The sequence below is a fragment of the Gymnoscopelus braueri genome (genome assembly GCF_963280865.1).
Source record: "Gymnoscopelus braueri genome assembly, chromosome: 17".
Classification (NCBI taxonomy): Eukaryota; Metazoa; Chordata; class Actinopteri; order Myctophiformes; family Myctophidae; genus Gymnoscopelus; species Gymnoscopelus braueri.
The window spans coordinates 17,317,846-17,336,636 of NC_137617.1; positions in this window are offsets into that span (position 1 = coordinate 17,317,846).

The window sequence follows — 18,791 nt, forward strand, 5'->3', positions numbered from 1 at the left end:
CAAATAATAATATTATTAATATGAGGGGCATATGGACCCTGGGGACATTAAGGTTCATCCTTTGTCTTCAGTCTAGATTTGAAATGACCAGAAGGACTCACATGGGGTTAAAACACACAACAACACACTGTGTGTGTGTGTGTGTGTGTGTGTGTGTGTGTGTGTGTGTGTGTGTGTGTGTGTGTGTGTGTGTGTGTGTGTGTGTGTGTGTGTGGAAACTCCCCAAACGTTCATTTCACTTCCTGATTCACTCAGCCAATCAGAATTATTATTGTATTAAACATCACTGGTTACTAGAGAGAGAGAGAGAGAGAGAGAGAAAGAGAGAGAGAGAGAGAGAGTTTACAAAGTTTCTCAAAAGTAACTCTTCACTTTCACCACTTTTATCAACATTTTGTGTGTGTGTGTGTGTGTGTGTGTGTGTGTGTGTGTGTGTGTGTGTGTGTGTGTGTGTGTGTGTGTGTGTGTGTGTGTGTGTGTGTGTGTGTGTGTGTGTGTGTGTGTGTGTGTGTGTGTTGTCGTGGCGGCCATGCCCTCGTCTCTGGTCCTACGTTGACGAGGCCTGCTCCTGAAGGTGGTCTTTGTAGGGGTGGCAGGTGGTAATTATATGTTTGTCAGTCTGCTCTGACTCGCTGTACGCACTCACATGCTGCACTGTCTGTCAAGCCCCACTTTTGAAGCAGCCAACCCCAGTGCGTAGGCGGTTCAGCAGGGTCTATCGCCGGGGTGGTAGGACTTTCTACTTGACCTTCTTTGCAGAAAATAGTCAATCTACAAGTAAATGTCAGAACTTGGCACAAACACTGTTCAGACAATAGTCACATCAGGGGCCCCTGGTGGCCCCCAGGCACACTGTTGCTCCAATCTGCACCAAACTTGGCACAAACACTGTTCAGGGGTCTGCCTAGCCTGGCTCCAGACCATAGACCCCGCCCACACTCTGAGTAATCAGGCTAGGGTCTGCCATGACAATAGTCACACCAGGGACCACGTTAGGGTCCCCAGGGGGCCACAGGCACACCTTTGCTCCAATCCTCACCAATAAGCCACGAATGCTGTATCTGCCATGACAATAGTCACACGAAGAAGAATAATAATGTGCACACACATGTGGCACTACAGCAGTGTCTAACATTTCAAATGGCCATAACTCTGATCAGCGGATATAGGACTGGATTTGAAAGCCACATAGCGGCCTGAAAATAGAGTTATTTAAAAACAACTTGAAATAATGTAGTAGGCCACTCATGAATCATACTGATTGATTTTAAAAAAGTGTTTTGTTTATTAGTTGCATTCAGTCAGCGTTGATCACTCACTGAAACAGTCTTCAGTGAGTGAAAAATCCATATTAATTCTTTAGAGATATGCAAAGTGCAAGAAACAACCAGGGTTTTCATGGGTAAGTTTCCAAAACACATTAACCACACAAAAACATGATTTTTCTTTTTTTCAGGTTAATGTTTTTGCTTGTTTACAATATGCATTAATCCTCTATACACTTTATACCTCCTTACCCCAATTCTGGCACTAATGATATTTTTCCTTTGGTGGTCAGTTCACACCACTTTGGTTCAGTCCTGTGATGGCCTTTAGCCTAGCAAGTTTTTTTTTTGTACATTGACAATACATTTGAGAATCTTTAGATACCTGATGAAGGTCCAAGAGGCCGAAACGTTGCATCCTAAATAAAAACCTCTTTATAAGTGAAGACAGTGTGCAGGACTCCCTCTCTCTTCCATATTCAGTATCTTTAGATAGAAATACATATGCTGTCCATTTTATTTCCACACTCAAGCTTTTCCTCTGTAGTGCAGACTGCATATTCATTGTGTATTTTGACTATTATCTACACCTCTTTGAGTTCTCTCTTCATCTTCTGAAACTCCCCGAGAGTCTTCTCACAAAGCCTGGCTGATTCACAGATACTATATCTTAACTTGTAATCTTGTTGTGTGGTTGATATGGGCCAAATAATAGTCTTATTTAACAGTTGAAGTTGATTCTTTATGTGAGCCTGAACTACAGACACAGTCAGAACCTCCTTGCTCACAGTTGGCATATTATCCATGCTATTGATGAGACTTTTAAATTCTGCTGTGTCTAATAGACTTCTCTCTGCCTGTACCATCAGTGAGGATTCTTCACTTAACTCCTTGCAAATGTCTATCATCTTTTTCAGGCATTTCATTTGTGGTTCGACAATGATTAGGAACTCTTCACCCAGATCTTTTACACATTTTATGTACATGTTCTCCATCATTATCTTTGCTGCATTTACAGCCAAAATAATAACAAAACAAGCTAGTGCCACTAAAATACTTGAGTGAAAAGTACAAAAGTATGGCATCAAAATATGCTTACAATATCAAAAGTAAAAGCACTCACCACGTGTGTGTGTGTGTGTGTGTGTGTGTGTGTGTGTGTGTGTGTGTGTGTGTGTGTGTGTGTGTGTGTGTGTGTGTGTGTGTGTGTGTGTGTGTGTGTGTGTGTGTGTGTCATCAAAATATGCTTACAATATCAAAAGTAAAAGCACTCACCACGTGTGTGTGTGTGTGTGTGTGTGTGTGTGTGTGTGTGTGTGTGTGTGTGTGTGTGTGTGTGTGTGTGTGTGTGTGTGTGTGTGTGTGGGGACAGGATCATAATGGTACAACGGTGATAAATCATTCTCATTATTGGCCAACATAGAACAAGAGTTTCTAATGTATTAATATTGTATCAGAACTTGACAGCACAGTGATGACGTATAGAGAATCTAAGTTAATAAGATGAAAATGTGACTTCCGGTTATGCAGAGAGTAGACGTGTTCTCTCTCTGCTCCCCCGCTTCACATCTCTACCTAAATAGAAACCCCACTACCTTCCTCATAAATGGTATGATTTGAATTTATAAAGTTTCCGATTCAGTTTTGACATCGAAGAATGAACACTAGAGCTTCCACTCACGCCAAAAAAGACACTGTTTTAATGGAAGCCGGTGCCACCGCTAGCGACATCAACATGGAGGCATTGACTAGCCTACTAGAAGACCATAGAGCGGCTCTTTCGGCTGAATTTAAATTAAGCATCACATCGCTGGAGTCTAAGATAGATCTTGTACATGCCACTATAACTGATCATGGCCAGCGTATTACATCATTGGAGTCGAACGCGGACTCAGTCAGTGACCGCATTGTTTCCTTGGAGGCGGCCTGTGCGGAGCTAACTGCTAGCTACGCTAAGCTGCGTGCTAAAGCCTCGGATCTCGAGTCGAGGGGTCGCCGTTGGAATGTACGTATAGTCGGGGTGAAAGAGTCGGTTGAGAGTGGGACGAGGCCTACCACCTTTTTCTCCACCTTCCTGTTCGAACTCCTGGGGGACGAGGTTCTGCCTGAACCGCCCGAATTGGACTTAGCTCACAGGTCGCTAAAGGCTAAACCGGGTGCTAACGAAAAGCCGAGGCATGTTATCATTCGCTTCCACAACCTTCCGATCAAGGAGAGAGTTATTCGGGAGGCACGCAAGCTGAGAAACCTGCAGTACGAGGGTCAAAGAATCGCCATCCATGAAGATTATCCCCAGGATGTTATGGAGGAGCGCGTCAAGTACCGTGATGTGATTGCCGAATTATACAAGCTTGGCTGCCGGCCTGCTCTCCACTTCCCATCCAAGTTGATGATCGCTAACGAGAACGGCGGAGCTAAGGTCCGGTTGGCGTCCGTTGAAGAGGCCCAAAAGTACATCACATCTAAACGCCACTAATCGCAAGTATTGGGTGCTTTGCTTATGACTTGATCTGTTCAGATCTGGGTTTGATAACTGTATTTGGCCTGGCAGGTGTATTGTTTGCTGCGTGGACTTGTTTAGCTGCTAGCTTGCTAGCCTAGCCGCTCGCTAGCTGGCGAGCTGCAGCTGGACACAAATGAACATTGCCGGGCTGAAGATGCGCTCTTTTTTCTCTTTTCTTTTTTTTCCATCTGGACAGTGTACTTTCGTGACGCTCAATCTGATTATTGTATCGCTTGATGTGGGACCAATTTTATTTCTATTTTCATTTTTTTTGCTTTTTTTGGACTTGGACTTAATAGTCCGGGCTGGCTGGGCTGTTAGCCGGCTAGTTGGGTCCCTGCCTGGTTAGCCGCGGCTCAGCTAGGACGGCAGCACTGTTTTGATGCAACGCCTTTTTTTTTCTCTCTTTTGTTTGGACATATGCTCATCTCCTCTCCCTACTTCCCCCCCTCCCTTTTATTTTTATTTTTATGGTAATGGTGTGTTATGCCGCAACTACATTGAGTTAATATATCCACTTTTCATGGACATGGTAATTGTATCTAGCCCGACTGTTATATTGTTACATGGACTAACCCAGCTGTGACTGATTGACGAGCCTTGACGCTGGCTAACGTTGGACGAGATGACGGGTCCGATTTGTTTTAAATACATTTTAGTTTTAATTTGATCGTTTTTGTTATAATCTTAAATATGTGTGTTTTTGAATGAACAATTGCTTCTCTAGCCAAATTAATTTTGTATACAACAGCCGACTTTCTTTATGTTTTTCTCTCTTTTTTTTATTGTTTTTGTGTACATCAGACTAATACTATTTCCCTTAGGAGTGTTGATTACGTAGTTTAAACGGCCTTGGGCCAATCATTTATTTAATTGACTACTATTACAGACGCCCCCCCCCCCTTTTTCCTCCTTCTCCTTATTATTTTGATGGCTTGGTTTTTATTTGTCATACTATGAGGCTGGTTGGACCTGCTTTACTTTTGTTAATTTGTTTGTTGCTGTCTACATAAATGTTGTTATAATTCTGGCTGGTACTTTCCTTATGTCACTTATAAACACAGGGTCCCCACGGTCATGAAATTCCTGGAAATATTTTGAAATTGAAAAAAAAATAATCCAGTACTGGAAAAGTTTGGGAATTGATCAAAGGTCCTGGAATTTATCAAGGGTCCTGGAAAAATATTTGGCTATGCATTGTTTTTGGCTATTGATTTTGTTAATACAAAACATTTTCATAAACATGTATAACATTACACGAAATATGTAACATAAGTAGTTTTTCGCCGAACGGGCTGTGTGATGGCATATATTATTTAAATAAAATAAGTCATAGGGATGCCATAATGAGTCTTCCAGTGAGCTATGCCCTAATTTTGAATGAAATTGTACTATTCTATGCTTTATTTTTGCTACACTGTCTATCTTTGGGCATTCTACATAGGAGTAAGAGACACATTATTGCGCTGAATGATTGTTATATAGGCCTGGAAATTGGGCTAAATATTCTGGAAAAGTTTTGGAAAAGTTTTGGAAATTCATTGCTAAAAATGTGTGGGGACCCTGTAAACAGTGGTTGCCCTTGTAATACAGAGGAGTACTAGTCAGGCTTATTAGGACCTGCTTTATTTATTTATTTCTGTTTAGCATTGCTTGTTCTTGTTTACATGTGTGTTATACCTATGTTTATACTTTCCTTTTTTCCCTTATAAATAGTCCTCTGGGATAATGATGCTTACGTTAATTTGAGCCATCTGCCCTCTTATATGGGCTTTTCTTTTGACCCTAGTTTTGTACCTATATATAATGGTTGTAATGTGGCCTTGATGCAGTAGTTACCATAATGTCGGTCCTCTGTAGTTGAAACACCTTTAGTGTCGATTTGATCTTTAAATGACTTAAGAGACTTTAAGACGGCCAATTGTTTTTTCGCAGGGGGGTGGTGGAGGGGGAGTGGGTGGTGGGGAAAATGTAGGGCTATTTTATTTCTATTCTATTTGGTTTTCAAGTTTTATTGTAAAGGTTTTGTTGTCAATGCTTTATAAATGCACTTTATTTGTGTTAAGATAGGTATTTTATATATATAGGTTATTCCGAGCTTACTCTCCCATATATTTTTTATTGTGCACCCTAAAACTTTAAGTGACCTTAAGGTAGCCAATTATTTTAGGGAAAACAAGTTTGAATGACATTTTCGTTTACATGGTTTTTCCAAATGGTTTTGTAAAAGCTTATCTTATAGCTTCTTTATGTGTATTTCACCTCACTGTGGAGCCTAAACCTGAGTACAAAAAAAAAAAAAACTTACATTTTTCAAAAAAAAAAAAAAAAAAAAATCGAAGTTACTTTTTAATTGGGCTTTCACTACAGGTTTTATTTGGAGGTTATTTTGATACTACCTTACAAGTGAAATATTTTCGAGATAGGATATGTGTACTGTATTATGCCTGTTTTTGTTTTACTAATGAGGAATATATTTTGTTACTACCTGCTTGTTGAATGATGTTATAACACTGCTAATCAGATTATGCCGAATTGATGATTGATATTTACACTTAAGGTGTGCGCTGAGTGGAAAAGGGAGGGTAATATACCTGTTTATATTTTATTTATATTTTTTTGGATTGTATACCTTTTCTCACTCAGCAGTTTGTAGGGGGGTGGGTTATGGGGTTATCAATTATTGTTCAATATAGGGGGAACGGAAGTTAAGTAGGTAGGATTAGGACTGACTTATGTCAGGAAGGTTTGTATCCGGAGTGGTACGCATTTTTGGTGCTCCCTTTGGAACGAGGGTCCGTGTTCTCAGAGAACCGGGTTTATGTATATGTTTTTCTCTCTTGTTTGTTCTGGATGTGTGTGTATGTGTGGGCCCCTCCCTTCCTTCCCTCCTCCCCCTTCCCCTTTCTCTGCTCAGATACCGGCATATCAAAAAGGGTGACGTCGATGAGTGGTAGGAATCTCCGTTTCATTTCTTGGAACGTTAAGGGAATGAACGGTGTCATTAAAGCTGGAAAGGTAATTTCACATTTACAGCAGCTCAAGGGAGACGTATGCTTCTTACAAGAAACACATATGCGCACTGCACGGGTTTCGCGTATTAAAAAGCCGTGGATGGGCCACCTGTTCCACTCAAAATATTCTGAAAGCTCTAGAGGGGCCGCCATTATTATACATCGTGACGTTGCATTTGAGTTGAACACCACTGTGTCAGATCCAAATGGACGGTATGTTATGGTCTCGGGCAAATTGCTAAACACCCCCGTGGTCTTGGCCTCAGTCTATGCTCCAACGTGGGATGACGACAATTTTTTCCCCAAATTTTTTTCTTCTATACCCAACCTTGATGAATATCAGATAATCATTGGAGGAGATTTTAACTTAGCCCAGAATTTAGATCTCGATAGGTCATCTACTAAACAAACTACTTTGTCAAAATCAGCCAAAGTTTTGCAATATCATGCTGACCAACTTGGGTTAAGTGACCCTTGGAGGACTAGGTTTCCTACTCAGAAGGTGTTTTCATTCTTCTCGCAAGTTCATCACAGTTACTCAAGAATAGATTTTTTTTTACTTGACGACAAATTATTGCATAATGTTCTCTCCTGCGAGTACCATAGCATAGTTATCTCCGATCATGCACCGACATCTGTAGATTTAAAATTTCCACATAGCAGACCACCCTCCAGGTTTTGGAGATTCAGCCCACAGCTGTTGTCTGAACCTACATTTAAGGACTTCCTTGAGTCACAGATTAAATTTTACTTTGAAACCAATGACACTCCAGATATTGACAGTAACGTATTATGGGAAGCTTTCAAAGCCTATCTCCGCAGACAAATTATCTCATTTGTTTCCCACTTCAGAAGATCGGAGCAATCCAAATTGACAGCAATTTCAGCCGACATTCGAAATTTGGACAGCCAATTTTCGGTCAATCCTTCGCCCACCTTGTACACACAGAGATTACAACTACAAGCTCAATATGACTTGTTGTCAACTGGTAAGGTCGAGAGACAATTGTTACAGACTAGGCAGCGCTATTTTGAACAAGGAGACAAGGCGGGCAAATTACTTGCATACCAGGCAAGGGTGGCCAGTGCCTCCAGACTGATCCCTAGATTAAAATCACCTACGGGGGAGGTTAGGACAGACCCAGGGGAAATTAGTTCGATTTTCTCTGCCTTTTATACAGATTTGTATTCCTCCGAGACCTGTCCACAGGACTGGGAGGGGCCCAATCCCCTAGAAGACTTAGAATACCCAAAATTGGATGAGGGTTCTGCCACTAACCTTGGAGCTCCTTTAACAGTTTTGGAAGTATCAGAGGCAATCAAGTCCCTACAAAGTGGTAAATCACCTGGGCCCGATGGCTATAGCACAGAGTTCTTTAAAACATTTTGCGACGTTTTGGCCCCAATTTTGGTACGGGTATTTAATGACGCCTTTTCAAAGGGAGAGCTACCCCCTTCTCTATCTGAAGCATCAATTACATTGCTGCTGAAAAAGGATAAAGACCCACTCTTATGCAGTAGTTATAGACCCATATCTCTTTTAAACGTTGATTTCAAGATTATGTCCAAAGTCTTATCTATCCGTCTCCAGAGAGTCACTCCCGACCTAATTAATTCTGACCAGACTGGCTTTATGCCGGGAAGGCACTCGTCCTCCAACACGAGAAGGCTGTTTAACATCATCTACTCTCCTACCACTAGGGTTCCTGAATTAGTGCTTTCCCTAGATGCGGAAAAAGCCTTTGATAGGGTGGAGTGGAGGTATCTGTTTTACATCCTTGACAAATTCGGTTTCAGCCCTAACTTCATTTCATGGATTAAGCTTTTATACACTTCCCCGGTAGCTTCGGTCAATGTTAACGGAGTGAGATCTGGCCTGTTCTCCCTCTCCCGTGGAAATAGACAGGGTTGTCCTCTATCTCCGTCGCTGTTTGCGCTCGCAGTCGAGCCTCTGGCAATTTGGCTCCGTAATGAAGAGAGGTTTCAAGGCATTACCCGTTTTGGCTCTATGCATAAGCTCTCCTTGTATGCAGATGACCTTCTGTTGTACATTTCTAATCCGTCATCCTCTGTTCCTACAATTTTACATATCCTAGATCAATTCAGGAAACTCTCTGGTTACAAACTTAACCTCCAGAAGAGTGAATATTTCCCTGTTAATGTCCTGGCCGACGAGCTTCCTCAAACTCTCTTTCCCTTTAAAAAGGCTACAGAGGGATTTCAAATATCTGGGAATATTCGTTACTAAAACTTTCATAGAGCTATTCGCGAAGAACATCAGTCCCCTGGTGGAACGCTTTAAATCTGACTTGGATAGATGGTCCACCTTGCCTCTCTCATTACTAGGACGTGTAAACCTGATAAAGATGGTGGTGTTGCCCCGTTTTTTGTATTCTTTTGGATACACCCCTCTCCTCCTACACACGACAGATGGATTCATGAAATTCTATACTGTCTCAAACTTGAGAGGATCAGGTTCTCCCTTAGCGGCTCTTTGAAGATGTTTCACAAAGTTTGGCAACCTTTTCTGGACCACTTTGACACCCTTACTATGGTGGAAGAACTAACAAATTAGTGTCTCTCTTGATGTCGAAGCTACATTGGTTCTCCCTCAATGACTTCTTAATATGTTCCACTAAATTGTATAACCTTTCTGGACCTCATTGACTTCCCTACTATGAAAAATAACTCATAAATTAATATTCTGTGCAGAGAAACAACCTCCCCTCCCCCCCCCCCTTCTTTTCCCCTTCCTGTTCCCTGGTATGAATGAGTGTCTTGTCTGTTGTTTGTCCTGTCTGTTTACTTTATTATTATTTTCTATGTCTCACGTTTAAAAATTACATTGATTACTGTATCCATTTTACTGTTTGTTTTGTTGTGCTGTGTATTGTTTAATTGTTGTTTTGTTTTGTTTTTGTTTTGTCAAAAAAAAAATCAGACCTCTTTGTTTTCATTTTTATTGTCATGATGCCCCTGTTGTCTGAAAAAAAATAATAAAGAGATTTGTAAAAAAAAAAAAAAAAGATGAAAATGTAGAAAAGAACAGGGCAAATGGTGGTCATTATTCTTCTCCCCTGTGTATCATCAGATGGCCAGCCCATTGTCGTGGCGGCCATGCCCTCGTCTCTGGTCCTACGTTGAAGAGGCCTGCTCCTGAAGGTGGTCTTTGTGGGGGTGGCAGGTGGTAATTATATGTTTGTCAGTCTGCTCGGACTCGCTGCACGCACTCACATGCTGCACTGTCTGAGTAATCAGGCTAGGGTCTGCCATGACAATAGTCACACCAAAAATAATAATAATGTGCACACACATGTGGCACTACATCAGTGTCTAACATTTCAAATGGCCATAACTCTGATCAGCGCAATATGGGACTGGATTTTCAGGGCGTATAGTGGCCTGAAAATCGAGTTATTTAAAAACAACTTGAAATGCTCTCAAAAATAATGTAGTAGGCTACTAATGAATCAGACTGATTTGATTAAAAAAAAAGTGTATTAGTTGCATTCAGTGAGCATTCAGTGAGCGTTGATCACTCACTGAAACCAGTCTTCAGTGAGTGAAGAATCCATATTAATGCTTTTAGAGATATGCAAAGTGCAAGAAACGACCAGGGTTTTCATGGGTACATTTCCAAAACACATTAACCACACAAAAACATGTTTTTTCTTTTTGGGGGGGGGGGGGCATACAATATGCATTAATCTCACATCCACTTTATACCCAATGATATTTTTCCTTTGGTGGTCAGTTCACACCACTTTGGTTCAGTCGGGTTATGGCCTTTAGCTTAGCAAGTTCTTTTTTTTTTTTACATTGACAATACATTTGAGTATCGTTAGATAGAAATACATATGCTGTCCATTTTCTTTCCACATTCAAGCTTTTCCTCTGTAGTGCAGACTGCATATTCATTGTGTATTTTGACTATTATCTGGATCCTCTGTGAGTTCTCTCTTCATCTTCTGAAACTCCCGGACAGTCTTCTCACAAAGCCTGGCTGATTTACGCATACAATCTCTTAACTTGTAATCTTGGTTTGCGGTTAATATGGAAAAAAAATCGGTGTCCCATAACAGTTGAAGTTGCTTCTTTATGTGAGCCTGAACTACAGGCACAGTCAGAACCTCCTTGCTCATAGTTGGCATATTATCCACACTATTAATGAGACTTTTAAATTCTGCTGTGTCTAATAGACTTCTCTCTGCCTGTACCATCAGTGAGGATTCTTCACTTAAATCCTGGCAAAGGTCTATCATCTTTTTCAGGCATATCATTTGTTGTTCGACAATGATTAGGAACTCTTCACCCAGATCTTTTACACATTTTATGTATATGTTCTCCATCATTATCTTTGCTGCATTTACAGCCAAAATAATAACAAAACAAGCTAGTGCCACTAAGGCTAAAATCACCGAAAATGCACATCTAAGCAATTCTTTATCGGATAAGACCTTCTCTTGCTCTATGGACGGAAATGTCAAAATTGCCGATGCCCCTACAATGAGTCCAACAACCAGTCCAACTACCTTTGCCCCGTTTATGTAACCATGCAACTTTCGAAGATCATGATCAGCTATTCTCATGAAAATAAGCCCAATAGCTTCCATCCTCCCTACGTTGGCATCAAATTGTTCTGCAAAGGACACAGCACTCCTACAGAGTTTGCTTGTTTGAGGAGAGAAATGACCTGGTTCCTCATTACGTCTTGTCATTTTGTACTCAAAGGTTAAATCAGTCTGTCCAAAATGTCTTTCTCAGTTGAAACCCTCGGTCTGCAAGCTTTGTAAGTCATCAACTGGGTTTTTCCATGTGTCTGTTTGACTCTGAAATTCTTGCAACACCAACCTGAAAGTGGAAAACAAACATATTAATAAGATAATTTGTATTTGTACAGGGAGCTTTCATACACCGAATGTAGTTCAAGGTACTTTACATTATTAGATACATTGTATCTGTTACAGGTCTCAGATCTAAGACCCATATGCAGATAAGGTTGCTGGAAAGCCCTGGTAAGGCCTGTTAAATCAGTAATAAAATAATTGAGACAAGTGACAATGTCTTGCTCCAGTCAGCCTTTTAACCAAAACAGAAAAATATAGGGAATGCTCCTTTAAATGTCTGTCATAGACAGTAGTATGGAAATAAACTAGCATACTGTACTGCTACGAATAGGTACTGGGTAAGTATTAGTACTAGTGATGAGTTTAATTAAGACTTTGAAAAAAAATGAACACTTCTGAACACTTCTACTAATCTAAAGACAAAAATGGAATGATCTGGAGTCTGCCTTGATCACAAACAAACAGTACAGATCCACCATTTTAGGAGCACATAAAAACAACAGTTTGTACTTTGTCACAAAACCACTCAAATTGACATTACTTCACAAAAATGGATCTTAAATGAAAAAAAATGGTAGGCCTACAAAACACATATTTTTGCTTTTTTTCACAATTAATATTGACTGTACTATTTGTGGTCTCACCCTCCCTTCAGCCCATTAGTGTGTTGGTTCACATCATGTATTATTTTTTTGTGTGTGGGAAAAAGTGCATTAAGAATTTATTTTCCTGACCTTGATCTGTCAAATTGGTGGTGTTGCTGTTTTGTGTGCATGGTGGTTAAATACAATAAATACATTTTTTTAATCTATTGCAGAAGAAAGAAAAGAGAAAAATAAACTATTGTAGCTATCAAGGAAGGCAAGGGCTATCGTTAAATCTTTCTTCTCAGTTATAAAAAGCAGTGTTATAGGTAAATGTTCAAAGGTACAGTATTACTTCCACTTCAAGACTGGGAAGGTTCCTTTCAATTCTGATGCAGATTACAATTATAATTTGATTGGACTACAGTCATTGGTCATCAAACGATAGTTTATGTCAAAATATATTAACATCTTTGTCTTTCTTAAGTTTTCAAGTAGCCACTTGACAGTATTTTCATATAGCTCAGCAGGCTGATCTTAAGATACTGTCTGGTCCTGCTCCTGCATTGGTGTGACTCTGACTCATTTCTGGTGTTAAGATTAGATGACTTTTCTAGGACCAGCTACAAATTAAAGTCAATTTACTTTGCTGGAGATATTATAGATGTCCTTTCAATGGCAACATCTGAACACCGAAATGAAGAAAAGGGTGTAGAATAAACCAATAGACCATCACATTGTCACTGTGTTACTTGAGTGAAAATTACAAAAGTATGGCATCAAAATATGCTTAAAATACCAAAAGTAAAAGTACTCACCACCACAGATACATACTCCGATGTTTGTTAATTGAAATTACTTTTGTACTCATATAAGACCATTTTAATGTGGCTTCTTCCAGCATGAAATATACCACTACATTCTTAAAAGCATCAAAGGGAACAGAGCAATCCAGCTTCAACCTGTCCTGACACTTGTGCAATACACAAAATATAGGCTAATTATTACCCAGCATTCTGGTGCAAGGAACCTCCAACCTCCAATCATGTGATCTGGTACAATGACTTGTATGATTCCAAAATCATGTCTGATTTAGTTACAAATGAGTTATGCCATAAAATCTGAAGCTGATGCCACAACACCTGTACCCCTTAAAAACAAGCCACATCCCAGTGTGAGCTCATTAAGTCAGTTATGAGGAAAAATATCAGTGAATTTGTCAGCAATCACATGGGCTTGGTAGGATAAAACTATAAGACCTTGCTCTCTCTATTTTGCTGTGATGTATCCTGGCCCATTTTTCAGAAATAAAAACAGACTCAGTTGTGTGTTGTGTCTTGTGGTTGGGTCATGACTCGTATGTAGCACCCGCCACCAACCTGAAAGTTTACAACCGGTTTATTAGTCATTCACAGTAGTCCAAGGTACAACTTTATTGTCCCTTTGGGAGATATATTGGTCTAGTAGTGTGATAAAAGCAGGGCACATGTATGCATGTGTGGGTGTAGTACCTAGGGATCCTTAGTCTTCCCGGTGATGGATTGGTAGAATGAAACACTCTCAAACTTGAAGTTAGTTATATCAGCAGAAGAGGTTTATTACAGTAAGCATAGCAAGGCTTAAGCATTACAGCAAACGATGTTGCCTCTCTGGGCTCCCGAATATCTCTCTCTACTCCTTTTCCGTCTATCTTACTAATATATCTGGGCACCATCGTCATCACTGGGCTTCACCCGTAATCCTCTCATCATACAAATATTTGTTATCTCTCCACTGTGTCCCACATGGGACCACAGTGTCGAACACCACCTGTTGTTTGCTTGCTTAGTTGTCAAGTCATCTTGACATGACTCGTATCTTTTAACGAGTAATTGATCCTCCGTGTCGAGGCATTCCCCCTCCCTTATGTTCTTCTAGTTCTTTCTAGCTGTTTCTACGTTGTTTCTTTATAGGCCTGAGGTTACTAGGCCACGAGCGCTCCTTGGTTGCCCCCTAATCAAGCGCCAACCAGCTGTGCTCAGCTGTAGACCTTGTTCGTCATACGCTGTCAGTAGGGATGCTCGCTGTCAGTAGAGAGATTCCTCTGCCTGATTTACCTCCCATTCTGGGCATATAGTATTCTTTTGGTTTACACCCACTTCTGGGCAGAGGAGTGGGCAGCTTATCTCGATTTACTGACAAATCAACTGGAACTGGAAATGGACTGGAACTGAAATGGAAGTCCACTTCTTCCAGTACCTTCTCTATTAATACAATTTAGTTTAGCAGGCCAGGGTCATAGGTCACGACCTTCTGCCCCCACATAATCCTTCCTCTAGACAATAATTTGTCTATCTCTGCCAGGTCGGGATTGCCAGGTCGGGTTGTCTATGAGATAAGTATGGCTAAATATGGCTAAGTATGGCTTTCACTTCATAAAGTGCATAATGTGCAGTCAAACATTCTAATGTGCAGTCAAACATTCTTATAATGCACTCAAACACTCTATAATGCACTCAACATAATGCACTCAACATTCATGTTTTATAGGCTATAATGTGAGACTAGTCAATTACTCTTAACTTTTAACTCGTTTTGGTATGATGCACTTTTGGTCGTTTTGGTATGATGCTGGTCGTTTTGGTATGTTGCACTTTTGGTCGTTTTGGTATGATGCACTTGTAAATACTCTTAAGTAAAAGTAATACACGATTGTCCTCTCACTGTACTTTTGTAAATGATTCTACTTGTATCATAAAGTAGTAATAAATGAAATGTAATAATAAATGAAAGTCATTGAATGTATTAAGTAATGAATGAAAATCAATGAAATTAATAATTGAAAATACCAAGAAAGACTGTGATGGTTATACAGACTGATGGTTAATAATAAATGATGCATAAAATAAAATGATGCATAAACATTAATCACATTTTCTTTTGCATGCAAATCTGCTTGTACGTGCAATGCTGCGTATTCTTTTCTTATAACAAAGCTTCCCGCTTCCCTCAACTAATATTTGTCTTCCGTACTCCGTCCCATAGTGCAAAAGCGATAGTTCAGAAAACCTTCGATGTGACAGTTCTTCCTGGTACCGATCGTACCCATCAATCATCCCTTCCTCTGTCACGGACACGTGACACTTAACTGTCCAGTATCCAAGTCCACTTGTGCTGTGCCTAGAAATACACAGCCAAGTATAGTTGTCCATTTCTACTGCGGCGGTACGGAAGTTGTTTTTCAGCCAGAACGCCGAGGAAATACATGTGCGGAGTTCGGAAGATGTTTCCCCAGCCGGAACTCCGTCATTATGGACATAAAAGAGAGGAAATGCATGTCTTAGTAATATATATATATCACTCTTTTTTTCTTTTTCTCTTTTCTTTTTCTATAACATACACATATACACATTATGATCACCTTTTGGGATTATATATTGATTCTTCCTCTAATATCTCCCTAAACTGTCTTCAGAGTCCTTACTGGCTCAGACTGCGTACAGTCTCGCCCAGCCTGTCTCCACAAAAAACAAACTAAAATAACAAACAAAACAACGAACGTAATCCCCGAAGACCCCAGCCGACCAAGCCGTCTGAGGTTGGGAATCCCCTATGCTTAGAAAGAATCATTTTATCATTCTTATAATACCAGTACATATGTAGCTGTTGTACCAGTTTATATGTGTACCAGTTTATATGTGTTATATGTATCTGATGCAGGTTGATTTTGGGTTCTTACCCTTTTTAATTGCTTTCGTTGTGTTCGCTGTCCTCTCTGGCCTCTCTTTTGGTCTCTCCTGTCTCCTGGTCGTTGCGGGTCCCTCTGGTTCTGCTTGTCCTGTCCTTGTGGTCTCTGGCCCTTCTGGTTCTTCTGGTTCTGCTTCCGTCTCTCCCTCTCCCTGGCACCTGGGACGTGGTTGGATGCTCTGGAACACTGGTCATCGATGATTTCTTATCTGGAGTTTCATCTATTGTTGTTCTTCCCTCGGTAGTGTCATTGCATCTGTTGCTTTCTCCTTGACTGCTCCCTGGGCTGTTGGTTGGTCCCTCTGGTGGCACCTCTTCTTTGGACGTAGTATACTCTTCTTCTTTGGACGTGGTAGGCTCCTCTTCCTTGTACATGGTAGGCTCTTCTTCTGTGGTAGGCTCTTCTTCTTTGGACTTGGTAGGTTCTTCTGCTTTGGACTTGGTAGGCTCTTCTTCTGGATCCTCCTCATGCGTGGAAGTGTCTGATGCTCTTGTATACCATATCTTTCTTCCCTGGTACCATACCTTTCCTCCCTGGGTGAGTATGGTCCCTGTTCTGTCTGGGGTGGTGTGGTTTCAGGTGTCGTTGGGTCCCACTGGTGACAACCTTCTTGACAAAACCAAGCTTCCTCTGGGTTTTGTCGCTCACCTTCCTCTGGCGGTTCCTCTGGGTTTTGTCGCTCACCTTCCTCTGGCGGTTCCTCTGGGTTTTGTGGTGATTTTTGCTCTTTGTCTTGACTCTTGTTGGTCTTCCTTGTCTTGGGGTTGGTTTACCTGTCTTGGGGTTGGTTTACCTATAACGAAAAATGTTCATAACTAATTTCTTGTAAACCAACGAAAAATGTTCATAATTACTTTCTTGTATTGTCTCTTCCTATCCTCCTCTCTTCTATACGCAGGTTTCTTGTCCTCCTCCTTTTTGGTCCCTTCTGTTACTTCAAACTTCCTTGCTTCTTATTCGTTTTTCGCCATCTGGATTCGCATCTGGGTCAGTTTTCTGGTTTGTGCTGTATCGTTTTCCATCAATCTGGTTTCTTCATTTCTGTATTTTTCCAGGACATGTTCCACATGTTCGCAAAACATGATAAAAGTCATGGAAGTGATCCCCACGAAATCATTCAGCGATGAGCGCACTTTATTAGGAAGGCCACTCAGAACTGCCCCCCGGAACAGTGTTCTCATTCCGTTCTCATTTTCGTCATTTTCTGGATTCGTTCCCATCTCCAGTCTCCAGACTTTCTGTATTCTCTGGATGTAGACCCCTGCTGTCTCTTCATTCTTTATTTTTTGTCCTGTCAGCATTCCTGGCTTTATCCGAGCAGGGTATCTTCTCTTCATTTCTTGCCACAGTGAGTGTCGATAGTTGTTGAACAGATCTGCGTCTCTTGCTTGTGTATCAATCGTGTGACACATCGTCGTCTCATGAAGTAAATCTTTCATCTCATGTCGTCCTAGAGCGCGACAAAGAACACTTTTTATGTCGCCGACACTCAAGATGTATTGTACGGTGCGTTCCTCAAATTCTTGTATGAATTTGTGGGCTCCTTCGAATATGTTTGGGATTTTTGATAGCAGACTGTCCATGTCTCCAGCGGAAAATGGTGTGTAATCGAAACGCTCTCCTTTGATTATCACTGGTCCCATCATCTGGCTCCCTTGTGGGTCTGGTTGTACCATCCCTGCCTTTTTGGTGATGTTATCTCTCGATATTTCCATTGTTGCTATTGGTATGATGAATGGTGGTTGCTGGTGTCCTTGGTTTGGTTCATTGAGGCTGACATCTGTGCTGCTCTCTAACACAAAAACTGTCCCTCCGTGGTCTTCCTTGCCTTGGCTTCTGGACTCCCTTTGATGCTGCTCTTCCCCTGGGGCTCTGGGCTTCCCTTGATGCTGTTTCTCAAACTGTCTGAATTTTTGGAGTGCTGTCCTCATATTGTCATGGTGGTTTTGTCTTTGTGGTGATGTCATGTCTCTGCCCTCTTGATGGTGTTTTCTGGCCGCACCCCCTCTGTTGTGTTCTAGTGACATCCTCTCCATCTTCTTCCGACCGGTATCCTCATCTTCGGCTCCTTCTGCTTGTCTGAGTTTCTCCATCACAGTCTGTTCATATCCTCCTTGCTTCTTTTTCTTTGGGCTTGTATCTGTGTCTGGATACAGCGTGCCTGATCTCAGTGTTCTTCTTGATGGAGCATTTGATTCTGCATCCTCCCTCTCATATTCATAGTTTCCGCACATTGTGATTTTCTCAAAGACTGGAGCTTGAACGTGATATTCCGGTGGTGCGCTTGCATTTTCCTTCATGGCCGTTCTTCTGCACGCTAGGAGATTGTCAGCAAGCTCCTGTCCTTTCTTCTGGTACATTTTAAGGATCGCAAGTTCTTTCACCCTCTTCTCTTCTCTTTTCTTCCCGTTCTTTTCCTTCTTGTGATTTCTGATTAACGTGTGCATTTGTTTGCACACATTGATGTCAAATGTTCCCTCTGGTGGCCAGATTGTGGCCTTTTCTTTTGTTCTCTTCGCCCATTTGTTATTAGTCTCCTGCAGTACTTTTTCCAACATTGGGTATTCTTCTGTCAGTATTGCCTGAGCCGTTCTCTGGACCACTGGCCCATCTTCTTTGCCTTTAATCACGGAAACATTCTTCTTGTTCTCCAAACTTGTTTTCTTCTTTGTCTTTAATGACAATGCTAGCTTCTTTTTCTCTGGTTGCTTGTCCATTCTTTTATCTGGCGGCCGCCTTGAGGTCTGTCGACAGGCGAAGCCAGAGATTGGTCCGGTCCTCCTCTTGTGAGCCCTCTTCCTCTTCCTCTTGTTTCTGTTGCAGGGCTCAGAGTTGTCTGTTCTTTAGCTGT